Source organism: Odocoileus virginianus, chromosome 17, assembly GCF_023699985.2.
Source record: "Odocoileus virginianus isolate 20LAN1187 ecotype Illinois chromosome 17, Ovbor_1.2, whole genome shotgun sequence".
Lineage (NCBI taxonomy): Eukaryota > Metazoa > Chordata > Mammalia > Artiodactyla > Cervidae > Odocoileus > Odocoileus virginianus.
The window spans coordinates 19,232,350-19,250,089 of record NC_069690.1 but is presented as its reverse complement, the minus strand read 5'-3'; the positions used below and the strand labels follow the sequence as shown (position 1 = coordinate 19,250,089).

General features: G+C 48.0%; 1 long non-coding RNA gene across 1 annotated transcript; it reads right to left on the bottom strand.

The window, feature by feature from the left end:
- Positions 1 to 5,651: 5,651 nt before the first annotated feature.
- On the bottom strand, positions 5,652 to 16,076 carry LOC110149375 (uncharacterized). Its single transcript, XR_002317445.2, has 3 exons — positions 15,946 to 16,076; positions 8,220 to 8,298; positions 5,652 to 5,921 (listed from the first exon to the last, which is right to left on the bottom strand). It is a non-coding gene; the product is annotated as an uncharacterized lncRNA (long non-coding RNA).
- Between the last annotated feature and the right edge of the window lie 1,664 nt (positions 16,077 to 17,740).

Below are 17,740 nucleotides of genomic sequence, written 5' to 3'. Positions count from 1 at the left end.
CTTTATTAACAGAACCAGTGGCTGAGATTGGAGATGGCCTGCTGAAACTGACACACACTCTCTGCAATGATGCCTTTCCTTGCCGGTCTCCCAAACCTGTGATGCCCTCTGGTCTTTGAGAAATGTTAGTTGGGTTCGACTCCATCAGCCCCAACCAAGCACCTGAGAAATGAAGCAGTTAACCAGGGATGGCCTCAGAGGCCCCCAGATGAGCAAGTCATTTCAAAATTGCTTTTATTTAATTTTATTGTACTTATATTTTTTAAAGTACTAAGCCAAATATTTCTATTGTCCTCTTCAAAGTCGCCCCCCTTGAGAGGTTGTGTTGTTGATCCGGCACCACTCTGTGTGGCCCATATCATGTTGGAGGGCAATGTGTGAAATACTTTCAGGGCCAGTTTATAACCCGGGGCAATAAAATGTCATGTTCTTTTACAGGGGGTTCCTTTCTTTCCCTTAACTTGATTTGTCAGACGTGTTTCCTGGTAACTTTTGACCCTTTCCAAGCACCAAGTCCTCTGACACACTGCTTTCTCAGAGTGGTCTGGAGTTGTCCTTGGAGGACAGCATTGTTCAATTATTAGCAACAGAGAGAAACACACAAAAGAAAGGATTGTTATGTTAATGTGATGGGACTCTAGATGGGTTTTCTCTTTTCACTCTCCTCCTGTGGGTAGAAATGTTTCTATTTTGTAGGGAAAAAAAGTGTGGAATAAACAAAATGGGGTATATTCACATGATGGATTATTATTCAGCCTTAGACAGGAGTGAAAAACTTTTTACAATTTTTATTGGCATAAAGTTGCTTTACAAGGCTATGTTAGTTTCTAATGTAGAGCAAAGTGAATCAGTTACACATATATATTCATGCCCTCTTTTGGGGATTTCCTTCCCATTTAGGGGACCACAAAGCATTGAGAAGAGCTCCCTGTGCTCTGCAGTAGACTCTCACTCAGCATCAGTCTTGCAGATAGCATCAGCGGTGTGTACATGTCAGCCCCCGTCTCCCAGTTCATCCCAGCCTGCTTTCCCCCTTGGTATCCATACATTTGTTCTCACTGTCTGTGGAATGAAATTCTAACACATGTTTTAACAAGGAAGAACCTTAAAGACATTAAGCTAAGTGAAATAAGCCAGTCACAAAAGGACAAATACTGTATAACTCTACTTATACGAGGTGCCCAGAGCAGTCAAATTCATAGAGGCAGAAAGTAGAATGGGGGGGGTCCCCGGGGTTGGGGGAGGGGGGAATGGGAGTCACTGTTAACGACTACAGGTGATGAAAAGGTTCTGGAAATGGACAGAGGTGACATTGCACAACTATGTAAATGGACTTAATGCCACTGGACTGGACACTTGAAATGATTAAAATGGTAAATTTAAAAATAAAAATAGGGAATTTTCTGCTGGTCCAGTGATTAGAACCTGGTGCTCTCCCTGCCATAGGTCTGGATTCAGACCCAGGTCAGGAAGCTAAGATCCCACAAGCCCCGTGATGTGGCCAATAAATAAAGAAAATGGTAAACTGCATGTTATACAAATTATACCATGAAGAAAAAAAAAGTGTGGATAACAAAATCAAATCTACTCCCTGGACTTCCCTGGTGGTCCAGTGACTAAGACTGTGAGCTTGCAACGCAGGGGACTGGGGGTTCAATCCCTGGTCAGGGAACTAGTTCCCACAGGCTGCAACTAAGACCCAGTGCAGCCAAATACATACATAAATAAAAATAAAATATATTTTAAAAAAAATCTACTCTCAAAAGGTGAAAACTTGACATCACTGATATTCAAAAGAATTTGCTACCAGGTAAGCCAGAGATCCAAAGAGAAAGGCTCCAAATATTCTTTGCTCTGGAGCAAAACTGGAACACTGGGGTCAGGCCGGTGCTGGGTTCAGGCCCTGCCCTCAGACAGCTCCAAGTAGGGGCCACCTTCTCCAGCTCTTCTGCTTTCTCATCTCCATGACATTGTTCACCTGCGAGCCTGCTGTAATTCCTCTCTCAGTCCTGGAACATTCCACAGCACAGCCCAGGCCTCCCTGACCTGGCCCGCCAGGGCTGGCCCGCTCCCTGGCGGCATGAACGAGGCTACAGCCACAGCCGTGGCTCTGTTGGCCAAGAGGCTGCTGAGGTGGCTTTTTAATCCTCCAGCCGTGCCATCCTAGTGATTGCTTTTATTAGGAAATGTAATGAAAAAGACTATATGAAGCCCCTGCCAGAAGAAAAAGAAAAAAGCTAATAAGATTCTGCACCAAGTGTGGCGAGAAAAGAAAAGGGGGGAAAAGCACATTAGGAGTCAGATAATGAGATAAATGAAAGACCGCAGGGAAGATCATTTTTGCAGACTTGCTGGATGGTTGTAAAATTTTTAATTTGCTGAATTCTCTTTTTTTCATTGTCTCTGACTCTCCACATCTCTGCCTTTCACTGTTTCGATGCTCTGAATCTTGTCTCTGTCTTTCTCTCTTTGCCTTTCCTTGTCTTTCTAGATTTCTCTCTCTCTGTTTCACCTCTTTCTTTCCAAGTGTGTGTGTGTGTGTGTGTGTGTGTGTGTCTGTCTGTCCTTTCATTGTGGCCAAACCTTTCCTCTCAGAACTTGGGTTGGAGGCTGGTACCTTGGGCAGCGAGGTCCCACTCGGTCAGAAAGAAAAAGAGGACAAAAGATTGCTCCGCCCCCAACCCCTACAACCCCCCACCACACCTGCCTTCTAGGGAGCTGCTGTGATTCTGCCAAAGGGAGAGAAAGAGGGAGACATCAAGGGAGGAAGGAGGGGGAAAATGGACTATGAAGGAAGGACAGAAGATCAAAGACCAGGGAAGTAGGGAGGAAGAGAAAGCCCCCGCTGCTCCCGCAAATCGATTCTCGGCAATGCCCGCCCTCCCGTCTGTGCTCGGAGCTGCTGAGCAGAATGCCACCTCCGTGGGACGCCAGGCCTGAACAGAAGGGTTCTGGGGCGCTGGGCAGGCACAGAGGTCAGTCTGCTGGGGACCACTGGGGCTGCCCGGCCCTGCTGGGAGAGGTCCCGCGTCACCAGAACCACCCTCTCACCACCTGTGAGGATGTCCACTCCAAAATCCAGCTTCAGTACTTGCTCTGACAGACTTCTCCCTCCTGTTTCACACTTCCACGATGGGAGGGGATTGAGGTTGGACACAACTACTAGCTTCCCCGCAGGGAGGGGGGATGCCTGTGAAAGTACAGCAATGAATGGCTCAGGATGGAAGACACATTGTCAGGTATTAGGAAAATCACTCTCCATCCTCCATCCCTTGTTCTTTCCCTGCTGGAAACTTGTCTGCTCTGTTTCCCTCCCAGGGAAGCCATCTCTCTCTGTGCTCCGCCTCCTGCCAAAGTGTGCGGCTGGTTACCTAGGGGATGGGTGTTTCCTATAAGGGGGCTGTCAAAGATAAAAGAGCCATGAACATTGGTAAGATCCATGAGAATGAAAAGACTTAGTGGAAGTCAGGCAAAAGACCTGCTGAAATCTGATTTATGTCTTCAGAATTCTGGGAATCACAGGGAGCCCTCTAAGAACCTAGGGGGTCTGACGGCGGGGCCCTAAGCTAGGCTGGGCAGAGGAAGGGGGCTGGGAAATAAGGTGGATTGGGACAGACAGGCAGTTCCAAGAGGGAAGATGAAATAAGTTTGAGATCAGTTGGGAGGACTTCCCTGGTGGTCCAGTGGTTAAGAATCCACCTGCCAATGCAGGGGACATGGGTTTGATCCCTGGTTCAGAAAGATCCCACATAAAGGCAAGTACACTACACACAGTGAGAGGTGAGGAGAAGGAGCCAGGATTCCAGTCTCCAGAGTCTGTGCTCATAACCTCTTCTCTCTTCTCTGTCCTTCCAGAACAGGAGACAGGTTTGGCAAAGGATCAGAACCTAGTTGAGAGAGAGAATAGCCCTGTGGTTAAGAATATGAACTTCTAAAAAAAAAAAAAAAGAATATGAACTTCTGGGCCAGATAGCCTGACACTGACTATCAGGGTGACCTTGGATAAGATCCTTAGAACTTAAGGTTACCCCTCAGAATAAAATAAGAAGGAATCAAAACCACAATGAGGTACCATTATACGCCAGTCAGGATGGCTGCTATCCAAAAGTCTACAAGCAATAAATGCTGGAGAGGGTGTGGAGAAAAGGGAACCCTCTTACACTGTTGGTGGGAATGCAAATTAGTACAGCCACTATGGAAAACAGTGTGGAGATTTCTTAAAAAGCTGGAAATAGAACTGCCATATGACCCAGCAATCCCACTTCTGGGCATACACACCAAGGAAACCAGATCTGAAAGAGACACGTGCACCCCAATGTTCATCGCAGCACTGTTTATAATAGCCAGGTCATGGAAGCAACCTAGATGCCCATCAGCAGACGAATGGATGAGGAAGCTGTGGTACATATACACCATGGAATATTACTCAGCCATTAAAAAGAATTCATTTGAATCAGTTCTAATGAGATGGATGAAACTGGAGCCCATTATACAGAGCGAAGTAAGCCAGAAAGATAAAGACCATTACAGTATACTAACACATATATATGGACTTTAGAAAGATGGTAACGATAACCCTATATGCAAAACAGAAAAAGAGACTCAGATGTATAAAACAGACTTGTGGACTCTGGGAGAAGGCGAGGGTGGGATGTTTCAAGAGAACAGCATTGATACATGTATATTATCTAGGGTGAAACAGATCAACAGCCCAAGTTGGGTGCATGAGACAAGTGCTCGGGCCTGGTGCACTGGGAAGACCCAGAGGGATCGGGTAGAGAGGGAGGTGGGAGGGGGGACCGGGATGGGGAATACATGTAAATCCATGGATAATTCATTTCAATGTATGACAAAAACTACTGTAATGATGTAAAGTAATTAGCCTCCAACTAATAAAAATAAATGGAAAAAAAAAATAAAATAAGAAGGGACTAAAGGCTTGTAAGTTTAAACACCAGCACATGGCCTGGCCCCTGAAATCAGTCGGGGCACTTTAGTGTTTTGCTTGTTTGGCTGCGCTGGGTCTTAGTAAAGGCATATGAAACCTTAAGTTGCAGCATGTGAACTCTTAGTTGAGGCATGTGGGATCTAGTTCCTTGACCAGGGATCGAACCCTGGCCCCCTGCACAGAGTCTTAACCTCTGGACCACCAGGGAAGTCCCAGTCAGTGGCTGTTTTTAACATCGTTACTCTGCACCTTCCATGAGGAGAACAGAGCATCTTCTGTACTTAGCACCTGACAAGCCTCAACTTCTCACCTCTGGGAAGCATTTTTGGAAACACTGGAGATGGGCCCTTCCAAGGATCAACTTCTTAGGGGTACACAGCGCTGCAAACAGGCCCCACACCCACGGCACATCCTCTCCCCTCAGAGACCCTGCCCCTGACCAGGTGACCTCATTGGTCCCCAGGCCACGGGAGCAACCCCCAGTCCTGTGACTCATTGAATTTTTCCAGGGAGTATGTGTCACCACCATTCTCTTTTCCTGTTCCTTCCCTCCCTGGCCCCTGCTTTTCTCTTGATGGAGAAAGCACAAATTAGGCAAAAAGGAAAATGTTGACAGTTCCCAGCCCTCCCTTGCTGGGGATAAAGAGAAATACGTTAACGGTTGAAGCTTTAGGCGGATCAAACAGTTTGTGAGATGTTTCAAATGTATTATTCATCTCACCAATGAGTTGCAATCGTGGGCGTTCTCTTTTTGCCCCAGCAAGAGGAAACCTCAGCTGCCATCAAGATGCTGGTCTCCAGGGAGGAGGGGAGCTTTCGGAATGCCCTCTTTTCAATATTAAATCAACAAGTCCGTCTCGCATCCCTCTTGTTCCTCCAGAAGCCTTCCAGATGGGATAGGTCAACTTGCCAGAGAATCTTAGGGAGCAAAGGCTTCGGGTAAGATCCACAAGGCCTGGGCAGCAACGAGCGCCTAGAATCAAAGAGAAGACTGACTGTAACATTTAGAGGAGGTAGGAATTGGAAGGTGCTCCATGCGCCACATGATCTTGAGGGATGTCACTCTCATGGACTGGAAGAGCTCTGAGAGGAAGCATCCCAGCTGTGCCTTTAGCCTGGAGACCCTCACAGAGAGTGGGGCTGCATTTACCCTCTGCTTGGCCGCCTGGAGGAAGGATCTGGATCCAGACCCAGACGCTTGATACACAAACCTTCGACCTTGTGATTAGGACTTGCTGAGACCCCTGCCATCCTCGCCTGAGGGTTTGGTACTCATCCGAGCACTGAGGTCCCCTCTGGGACTCCTGAGAGGATCCCAGGGGTCTGAGGCATCTTAAATCGCACACTGCCCTCTTTTTGAACACCACCCAGAGAAGAAACAGTGCCAGCCTCCCTTGGCTTTGCCCTACTATCTCACAAACCTTATACTTTTGTGCTGAACAAATCAGAAGTTGTGGTGGGGAGCGGGTGGTGGAATGGGAGATTGAAACAGCCCTGAAGGAAGGAAATTTGACATGATGGATCAAAAAACCCTTAAGTGTACATTCCCTTTAGCAATTCCATTTCTTAGAAACTGCCCTAAGGAAACAATGGATGAGTGTGCAGAGATGTACAAAAGTGTCCACCCCCCCATCTTTGTTGATAAGAGCAAAACCAGCAGACATCTTCAGACCACAATAAGAAAGAATTAATTAAATAGTAGCCTTCTGATGGAGTCATTTAAAAGTAGATTCTGGAATATTGGGGGGAAGCAATATACAAATATATTTGCATTCTAAAAAAATCTTATATAATGAATACAAAGTTCCTCCTTTTCCTAACCCAATCCAGTTCATCTCCTCAAGATACCAATTATCAGTTTAGCACATATCCTCTCAGAACTTTACTTTTGAAGAACAAATATTTAATGTAAACAAGTAATAAACTCAGGTTATGCAAGTCTGTGGGCTTCCCTGTTGGCTCAGTGGTAAAGAATTCACCTGCAATGCAGGAGATATGGGTTCAATCCCAGGATTGGGAAGATCCCCTGGAGGAGGAAGTGGCAACGCACTCCAGTAATCTTGCCTAGAGAATCCCATGGGCAGAGGAACCTGGCGGGCTACAGTCCACAGGGTCACAAAAGAGCAGGACATGACTGAGCAACTAAACAACAACAACTTGCAAATCTGTAACTAGAGATTTGTATATCAGTGCAAAGAGAAAAGGCTCCCTGATTATACACCAAGACATCAACAGTATTCACCTCTGAAAAGTGGGATTGCATATGATTTTTATTTCCTTCTGTAGGAATAACTGTGTTTTCTACATGAGCAAAAAAGGGAAACAATGCTATTTTTAAATACAGTCAAAACAAAGAATCAATAACATTGGCTGTCTCGGAGGAGTGAGAAAGACTCTTCACCATATACTATTTTATGCCTTTTGAATTCTGCATCTTGGGCATGAACTACCTACTTAAAAAATGAATAAAATTGTTAAAAATTTAACACGGCAATAAAATAAACTGAGGGGGTGGTGGAGAAGACCTCTGAAGGATGACAAGCCCTGATCTTCTGAGAATCTGTAAAATTCTCCAAGCTGTAGTTACAGTTTCTGAATCTGGTCCGGATTCACTCCAATAGTGTTTCGACTCTTTCTCACCAGACAAGGAATTAGGACCCATAACCCAGAAGAAATGAGGTAGGGTCTAAAATAAACCAGGCTGCCAGCCAGAAATAACTTTGCAATAATTTACAGCATAGCAACAATAATGGCTTGGTTGAGCCTGATTTCATACTTTTTCAAAGCACTTTTCATCTCCCTTTGGTTCTCCAAATTTTCCTTGAGGCAACCTGCTGCTGGCAGTTGCCTGGGCAGGAAAGGATGGAACGGAAGGCCTTGTCTGAAGAACCATTGTTTGAAGACAGCCCCCAAATTCACATTTCCCAGGGCTGGGCGTCAGGTCTCAGACCGCGGTGCTCCCTTCTGAATCCCAGATCATCTCATCTGTCTCACCCGCCTGTCACCTGTGTATGAGCCTCAGGTTCCTAACTTGTAAAATGAGCCTAATCAACCTTCTCCCTCAGACTGAAATGTGGGTGATGGCTGGATAGACTATAGGGCAAGGGGGCTGCCCAGTTAGAACAGAGGGGCCCCAGAGTGGAAGCGGCTTCCAGACAGCCCCCTGGGTGGGGGACAGGCAGGCTCTAGACAGCACCCCACGGCCTGCCCCTCCACTTGCCTCCCCTGCTCAGAGACCCAGGCCCAAGGGCGATCCCCACCCCACGCCCACCTTCACGCTGCTCGGCACAGGGACACCACCGGTGATCCCGTCTCACCTAATAAATTCCTGTCAGAGAAGCTGTCAGGACCTGGGAAATAAATAATGATATTTAACATTTTGTAATAACAACAATTAACCAGTAAATAATGTCCTTTAAACTGCAAACGCTGGAGTAAATTAATTCTTCTAATGAGCTGTCAGGCACGGAAGGGAAAAAAAAAAATCCCCGTTTTCTTTGGTGCCACGCGACTGCCGTGTGAGCAGCGAGGAAAGCTCACCTCGGCCCCGGGAGCTCATTACCGAGAAGCAGGCGGCGCGGGTTTCCCGGGGACTCGGCCGGCCTCGCCTGCTCCCACGTGGGCGCTCGGCCGCCGCCCGCCCCTGCGCGCCCGGAGCCCCAGGCCGGCCGCACCCTCACCCGCACCGCGCACCGCACTCCGCCAGGTGCCGGCTGCAAACGCGCAGCGCGGGGAGCATTTCAATTAGAGATGCCCCCTCCCTCTCATTCCCCTGCCTGAGCCGCTTCTGCTTCGAGGTGGCCCGGGGTTGGGGGAGCAGGAACCTAGGCCGGAGCTGGGGGGAGAAGCCCGCGCGCATCTTTAGTCCTTGCTGCGTGACCTTGGAGAGATTTCCTGCCCTCTCTGGGCGGGGTAGTCATAAATGGAAATGTGGAGCTAATCAAACCAGATGTGATTACTTCTGAGCTCCCCGAGAAGCCTGTGACCATAAAAAGACACCTAAGAGGAAGGCAGCTCTTTATGTACTGATTCAGAGTAATCTCCAAGATATATTGTCAGGTGACAAAGGCAAGGCAGAGAACAGTGTGCCGGGCTATGCTACATCTTGTGTGTTAAAAATGAGACGAAAGAAAGAGAATATGTGTCCCTATTTACTTGTATATGTGTGGATGGGAAGCAGAACATTGCTTCCCCTGGGGAGGGGAACTGGGAGACTTGGGTGGGAGGGAGACCTTGCCCTGAGCCAGCTCATTTTTTGTATCTTTATTTTTGAAACATGTGCAGGTATTGCCTATTCAAAAAATAGAGAGGGGGCTTCCCTGATGGCCCAGTGGTTAAGAACCCACCTTCCAATGCAGGGAACATAGGTTCTATCCCTGGTGGGGGCATTAAGATTCCACATGCCTCCGAGCAATTAAGACCCCCATGCAGCCAACAATAAATATTAAAAAAAAAAGTCACACTCATCAGAGGTCATCTTGTCTCTCAGTAGCTTTCAAGAAGTGGGAGTCACGGGCCGGGGGGTGGAGGGAAGCAGCTGAATTGAGACCCCAACTGAAACCACCCCAGAGACAGTGCAGCCTCTCGAATAACCTCTCCTAGAGATAATCTCCTGCATCTGGAAGTCTTTCCAGCATCTACTCCCATTCCCTCTTGCTTTCTTCTGAGCTTCTCTCTTCATGCCCTGTATTTGGTGGGTCAAAAGGCTGATAGATACAAAACGGGTTGTGAGGAGCTGCCTCCACACATAGAAGAGGGGGTGCAGGCAACCCCAGTCCTCTGGGGTCATACAGGCCTGGGTTTGAATCTGCTTCCATCACTCCCAAGCTGTGGTGTATTGTATGTCATTCTCCATGGCTAGGTTTCAAGGTTCAGACATCCCTGCCTCCCTCAAGGAAGACATAAGATGCAGAGCCTGATGAGCAAGGGTCCACACCTACAAGAGCTGGTTCAAACTCCCCGGGACAGACAGAAGACCCTTCTTCATAGTCCAGGACCATCTAGTCCCCAGACTCAAGCGTCTCCAGCTGCAATGCCCAAACCCAACCCCCAAAGGATGTAGCTATGTGGCTTCCCTATGGCCAGGGGCAGTTTTGCCCACTTCGCACCTAAATTATCATGCTCGAAACCCAAACAGGCTCACGGTAGCTGTCAAGTGAGAGATGGTGTGGGGCCCAGAAAAATAGCCAGGCCCAGGACTTGGTCACACCACCTGGGGCATGGGGGATAGTTACTGTGGGGCTGGGGGTGAGGGAAGAACAGGAGGGCTCCCAGCCCCCAACCCCATCTGACCAACTCCCTTTTGTTCTGTTTGTATCCTTGCCTTTATTTTATTATTATCCTTTTTTATTGTCGTTATTTTATTATTATCCTTGGTTTTATTTTCTTGGGCTCCAAAATCACTGCGGCTGGTGACTGCAGCCATGAAATTAAAAGACACTTACTCCTTGGAAGAAAAGCTATGGCAAACCTAGACAGCATATTAAAAAGCAGAAATATCACTTAGCTGACGAAGGTCCATCTAGTCAAAGCTATGGTTTTTCCAGTAGTTGTGTATGGACATGACGGTCAGACCGTAAAGAAAGCTGAGCACCGAAGAATTGATTCTTTGGAACTGTGGGGTTGGAGAAGACTCTTGGACAGCAAAGAGATCAAGCAAGTCAATTCTAAAGGATATCAACCCTGAATATTCATTGTAAGGACTGATGCTAAAGCTGAAGCTCCAATACTTTGGCTACTTGATGGGAAGCACTGACTCATTGGAAAAGACCCTAATGCTGGGAAAGAATGAAGGCAGGAGGAGAAGGGGGTGACAGAGGATGAGATGGTTGAATGGCATCACCGACTCAATGGACATGAGTTTGAGCAAACTCCAGGAGATAGTGAAGGACAGGGAAGCCTGGTATGCTGTAGTCCTGGGGTCTCAATGAGTTAGACATGACTGAGCAACTAAAAAACAGCAACAAAGTATCTTCATTTTGTCGAGATCAGATAAGAGACACGCCAAGAGGTTAAGAGACTTGCCCAGGATATTCTACTGAATGGGCTAGAATTTGAACCCCAATCAGCTGACTCCAAAGTCACATCTCCCAACACCCTGCAGGCTGTCCCAAGCCCCATGTCTCACCACACAGATAGACTAATAGGGTGGGAAAGGGGAGAGGAGTAACAGATGAGGCGCAGGAAGGTAGCTGGCCTGTTGACCTTTCTCCTCAGCACCCTCATCAGTACCTGGAGCATCAGGTGAAAGTTCAGGGAATAATGGCTAATTGTGAGAATTCCTGAGAGGCTCCGTTCCCTGGCAGGGAAAAAGGAATGGGTTCGTTTAACCAGACAGGATCCAAGCCGGGGGAGCGTGAGGGGGATCTCTGATGGTGTCTTTAGGACAGAGTGGCCGCTAAGGCTTAGGGACAGGAGCCTAATAGACCTGGGTTAAACCCAGGCTGCATCGATTACAAGCTGTCTGACCCAGAACAAGTTCTTTAACCTCTCTGAGTTTTGGTTTCCTCTTCTACAGAATGTAGAAATTGCTTCCTCTCTTTGGGCTGTCACGGGGATTAAGAAGATGAGGTGTATAAAGTTCTAAGCTTACCTCCCTGGGCATAAAGTAAGCACCCAGTAAATGGCTGTGTCTGTTCTGGTGAGCGTTTTTGCTGCCCTGCTAGACAAACTCCATCTCCAAGACCAAGAAGGGCATTTGTCCTAGTGTCTGAGGTAGGCAAGCTACCTCTGTGACTCCTGATTTGGGAGGCAGCCCAGAAAGGCTCCCAGGTTTGCTTTTTGCAGAGGGCAGTGGAAAATCGGAGCTGAAGCCAGCAAAATGAGTTTCCCAACAGCGCGGCTGAGTCAGCTCCTCCTGGGTTTGGGGGTTCAAAAGCCTTCCTCAAGGTCACACGACCTCCTAGTCCCCCTGTCCTCCACACGACTGCCCCCCTTGGCCTGAGCTCTCCAAGGACCCTGGGCACCTGTGTGCACGAGACACCAGCTGGGAAAGAGGAGTGCTTCAGTGAGCAGAGGAAGCTGGGCCCGGCCACAGGGAAATTAAAATCAGCTTGCCCAGCGCTGAGTTACCATGTCGCCTGAAATCAGATTGATTTCTTGGGCTTGTTGTGACGGCAGTGTTGCAATTGATTCGTCTAGATGGCAGGGAGTTTATCTATTTGGAGCTGTCTGTCATTGATCTGAATAAGCTTCTAAAATAGCCCAAATACCTGGTGAGGGCAAGATCACCAGCAACCCTGGCTCAATATTAATTATAATAATGAACAGGCATGAGGAGGGTGGCTTCATTGCCTGCCCTGCAGGGCTGGCCTCTGTGAAGTTTGGTGTTTAATATTCATTGTGGGTCAACCTGTACCAAGAGCTGGTGGACGCTCCTAAACTGAGGGAAGTCTACGTGGGTGGTGATGCTATTCTCTGCTTCCATGGGACAGAGAAGGAACTGCTCCTGCTGACACAGACAAGATTTAGGTTAGACCTCAAGAAGTCTTACTAATTACCAGAAGTAGATGGATAGAGTGAGTCATTCACTTATTAGCCTAGACAAGTTATATCTGAGTCTCTTTCCTCTTTAAAATAGGGGTTATAATATTAACTTCTCAGAGCTGCTGCTTCTGCTGTTCTTGGGCAGAAAAAGAAGACAAAACAAAGCAAAATAAAGCTCAAGACCTCTTCTGGGCTGTCTGATGGTTCAAGGAGAAGCGAAGGGTCTTGCTTTGTGTAACAAAGCACCCACCTTTCTCAGCATTCACAGGGTGAGCATTCAATCAATGGAGTTATTATTATAATAATTATTGATTCTGTGATATTTACTGAGCACAGGCTATTTGCCTAGCCCTGAGGGAAAACTAGGAAAGAAGCCATGATCGCTTTGAGGAGACTCTGGGTTATGGGAGCCAGGATATCCCACTTGCTCAGGAGTAAGACAGACCCCTTCCTCTGGAAGACAGTTAGAAGGTAGGCACAGGTGGATGTGAGGACCTCATGGTGTGGGTGCAGGTCCCAGGTAGTGTTACCCAGCAGAAGACAACTCTGCTTAAAATCAGTCCATAAGAGCCCCTCCAGAATAACATTCTTCCAGTAAGAACAGGATCCTGCCCTCAAAGGATCTAACAGAAATCTGATTAGACTTTGTGGTTCTGGTTGGCAGGAAGCAAAGAATAACCAGCTGACTCCCACTGCCTATGAAGACAGAAGCTGAAGCCGCAGCAAGAAACATGGAGGTCAGATCACCATAAGGACTTCCTGGCTGAGGTTTGGAAAGCCGTGAAGGAGACCCAGGATGGAGAGACTCCTGCATCTGTCTGGGAGCCTGATCTGCTGCCTTCCTTGTGACATTCCTGCCCCTGTCCCTACAAAATTCTCCCTCTTTCCTCTGGCTTGGCGGCTGGTGGAGACCCCCATGGCCAGCCTTAAGAGAAACATCAGAAGAAAGTTAATAGTGAAACGCTCTGGCGGATCTAATTGATTTTCTTCTTATTGGTTCCCTAATATAGGCAACACTGTTCCTGCCGCTTTTCTGGGCTGGAGATTATGTCATAAATAAAGAGATTTGCTCCCTATTTCCATGTGCTTATCTTTAATAAGTTAAGAACTCAACAAGCTTTAGGAGGACTTGAAATAAGCAAAGGATCCGGTGGTGGCTTCAGCTGTGGCAGTGACAGCGGCAGCAGGAGCTTTATTTCAGCAGAGGGGGAGGGGGAGGGCTGAGGCAGGTGGGGCGGGGGAGGGAATTTGCATTCTTTGGGCAGCCTTGGGCCCAGGCTCAGTTGGAAGATGAGAGGGATAGGGTGGGCAGAGCTAGGGGAGAAAATTCCTGTCGGAAGATGTGCAAAACAGCTGGACAGGGCCCGTGAGGCTGGGGCTAACGTGAGAGTTGAGAGTGCAGGTTCTAGAGCTACCGGAGCCTGGGCTGAAATCCCGGACCCATTGTTGCTTACTAGCTGTGTGACCTTGAGCCGGTTACTTAGCCTGTTTCCTCGTTTTAAAAATGGATAATAACATCTCCTTCAAAGGTTCAACAACAGGCAAGATGCTTAGGCCAGAGCCTGCCGTGGGGTATATGCAGACTTCATGCTAACCAGCACAGGATTGTCAAGGCAGTGTCTAACTGAGTTCACCTGAACGGCTGCTGAGCCTCTGCCTTGTGTCAGGCCTTGGCGTGGGCTTCCCAGAGGAGTGAGACACGGTCCAGCCCTCATTTCCTGGAGGAGGAAATGGCGACCCACTCCAGCCCACTCCAGTATTCTTGCCTGGAGAATCCCATGGACAGAGAAACCTGGCGGGCTGCAGTTCATGGGGTCGCACCGAGCACGCACACGCACAGCCCAGCTAGGGACCCAGCTGCTGTGACCGGCATGAGCTGGGTGGCAGTCCTGAGGGTGCACGCTGGGAGAATCCAAACAGGAAGTGGTGACCCCTTCCTGGGGAGGCGGCCCTGCTCTGCCCGTCTTGAGGCTGACCTGCTCTCTGGCTCCAGACGCCCCACGGATTACTGGCACTCCTTTCAAGCTGTAAAGTAAACAGAAACTGTGCTGCATGCGCAGAACCACTCCAGACTGAGCCCAATCACCACCACGCACTGTGCACTTTCGTGTGTGCCAGGCTTGCTCTGTCCCTGCCTCATTTAGTCCTAAGCAATCCTATGAGGACAATACTATCACGAGTTCCCGTTTCACAGCTTAAGGAAACTGTAAGACAATTTGCTTGAAAGCTTATAGCTGGTAAGGACCAGGATTTGAACCCAGATCCACTGACTTCTCTTGCTCTAAACACTGCCCTCTGTTCTTACGCTGCATTTATAGTCCAAATATTCATGAAGCACATATAATATGCAAAACCCCAGGCTAACGGTTGAGAGGATAGAAAACTATAATGAGCATTTATTGAGTACCTATTATGTGCCAAGCGTTCCTACAGGTTGTCTCATTGAGTATTTCTCTGAAAGGTAAGTAGCATTGTCTTCCTTTTATATGCAAAGAAGTGGAAGCCCAGAGAGGCTCAGAGACTTGTTCAAGGCAAGCAAAAGGCTGGGATGAATTCAACTCAGATCTGAATTTGAAGCCTGGTCACTGTTCAGGATGCCCCCAGCCTCTTTTTTTTTTAATTAATTTATTTGGCTGCACCAAGTCTTAGTTGTGGCACACAGATCTTCAATCGTCTTTGCAGCCTGAGAGATCTTTAATTGCAGCATGCTGGATCTTTAATTGTGGCATGCAGAATCCTTAGTTGCAGCGTGGGAACTCTTATTTGCAACTTCTGGACCTAGTTTCCTGACCAGGTATCAAACCGGGACCCCCTGTATTGGGAACGTGAAGTCTTAACCCCTGGAAAGTGAAAGTGTTAGTCACTCAGTCATGTCCAACTCTTTGTGACCCCATAGACTGTAGCCCACTAGGCTCCTCTGACCATGGAATTCTCCAGGCAAGAATACTGGAGTGGGTAGACTTTCCCTTCTCCAGGGGATCTTCCTGACCCAGGGATCGAACCCATGTCTCCTACATTGCAGATGGATTCTTTACTGTCTGAGCCTCTAGGAAAGTCCTGGACCACCAGGGACATTTCCCTCTGCCAGCCTCTTGATGAGCAGTCTCCCTTTCCAGAAGGCCTCACTCTTGCAAACCACTAATATGATCTCGGGAGAGCCAGGAGGCCTGCCTAGTCCTTCCTGAGAAGTATCAGCAATTTCCCCCTCCTTGGCACCTTCACATCCTCTCTCCTTCCCTGATACTAAGATTAAGGTTCAAACATGGGCCAGGTCCTGGCCAGATCCTCTAGGCTAGTGAGACTGAGAACAGAACCATGTTCCTACCTTACTTCCCAATGATACATGGGGCCACCTCAGTGATCCCAGGATGTTGCTTACCAGGTCCCATCACTGTCTACAGCCCATCTGGGTGGGATTAGATGAAGTTTTCCCTTCATGGGCAATTTTACAGGGGCTGTTTGTCAGTGTAGAAGCTTTTCAATGAGGGAAAAAGTCAATAAGCTGTTTTTACCTCCCTGCAGATGGGCTAGAATAGAGTCCTCCTCCCTCCCATGGGTCTTTAATGGCCTTGTACTTTCTGTGTAGAAGCTGGTTTTCTTCTTAAGCCTCTGTTTTGCCGTCTCCCTGTCTCTTCCTGACCATTGTCTGGCCCTACAGACACTGTTGCTTTAAGAATTGGTGACCTCACAATTGGTTGCCATAGAGACCACTGTGATGTCACAAACAGAGGACAAATAGTTCAAGGAGGAGTGAAGAGTGGGAGTGTGTGGCTGGAACTGAGGGACATTTGGGATTTCTGTCCTATTTTTTATGCCCAGAACAGGCAGTGTCTAGAACTGGATTCTGATATCTGAGGGAGACCTGATCAATTTTCCCTGTGTTGATCTGGGACAGAGAGGCCTCAAAACCCAAAAGAAGGGTCACTGAAAAGGGCCATCAGAAACACTCCCCACCTTGGGGCTGTGAGAAGTGGGCTACTTTTGTTGCTGAAAGGAATGAGGTTAGGTGCCAGGAAGAATTGTGTGACTGGAAGATCTCCCTGGAGGGGTTGAGGTTGCTTTGCCTTAGGAAGCTTGAACCATGGGAGACACTTAGCCTCCAGGGTTGTGATTGTCTGCTGAAGCACCTTGTACAGATGGACATACTATGCCACAGTGTGATGAAACTAATTCTCCCCTCCCTGAGAGCTCCTTGAGGGTCTGCCTCTCCAACAGAACACTGAGGTCCTGCCACGATAAATGGTCCCTCATTCAGTAAAATGAGTGAGAGGGTGATGAATGAACTGGGTAGGAGATTGGAGGAAGGTTGAGTGAATGCATGGACAGACGAACACATGGACAGATGGGCAGCCTAGAGGTCATGTACAGCGCCCCCGCCCCAAGCTTTGAAGTTCTATACCTGTCTGCCTCTCTAGCTGCATCCCACCCCACACTTCTTTTTTTAGAGTTATTCATTTATTTATTTGGCTGTATCAGGTCTTAGTTGAGGCCCATGGGATCTTCACTGCACCATGCAGGATCTTTCATTGCTGAACATCTGCTTAGTTGCTCCGTGGCATTTGGGATCTTAGTTCTCCCACCAGGGATGAAACCCACGTTTCCTGCTTTGCAAGGTGGATTCTTAACCACTGGACCATCAAGGAAGTTCCCCATCCCATGCTTCTTGTTCTCTATGATCCAGCCACAATAACAGTTTCTTAGTCCTGCCTACCACAGGAATTTGCACCTACTGTTCCTTCTGCATGGAACATACTCTCCATCCTTATTTGACCGAATAACTCATACATGTCCCTTGGCTTTCTACTCAATCAGTATCTCCTCATGGAAGCCTTCCCTGACTAAGTCAGGTCCCCAGTGTGGGCCTCCACAGCCCTGGGAACCTCTCCTGAGTACCTGCTACACTGTAGCTTTGCATTTATTCAGGCGGTCCTGTGTAAGGTCTCCAGTTCTAGACAGTGAGCTCTGAGCAGGCTGGGGCAGTGCCTGTTTTTACTCACCTTTGTGTCCCCAGCATTTAGCACTGTGGACACTTAGTATTTGTCTAAAGAATAAATTGATGAGTAACAAGTCCTGCCCCACCTATTCCGAAAGGCCTACCCTTCCCAGCACCAGAGGAGCCTGCAAAGGTGCACTGACATATATGCACTTCTGCTCTGCCATGGTAGTCTGTCTATATTGGTTTGACCTACTAGGTGGTTACAAATCCTTTAGTCTCCCAGAGCCTCAGTTTCCTCATCTGTACAATGGGGACAGTAACAGTGCCTATTTCATAGGATTACTGTGAGAATGTAGTTAAATTCCCCAGCT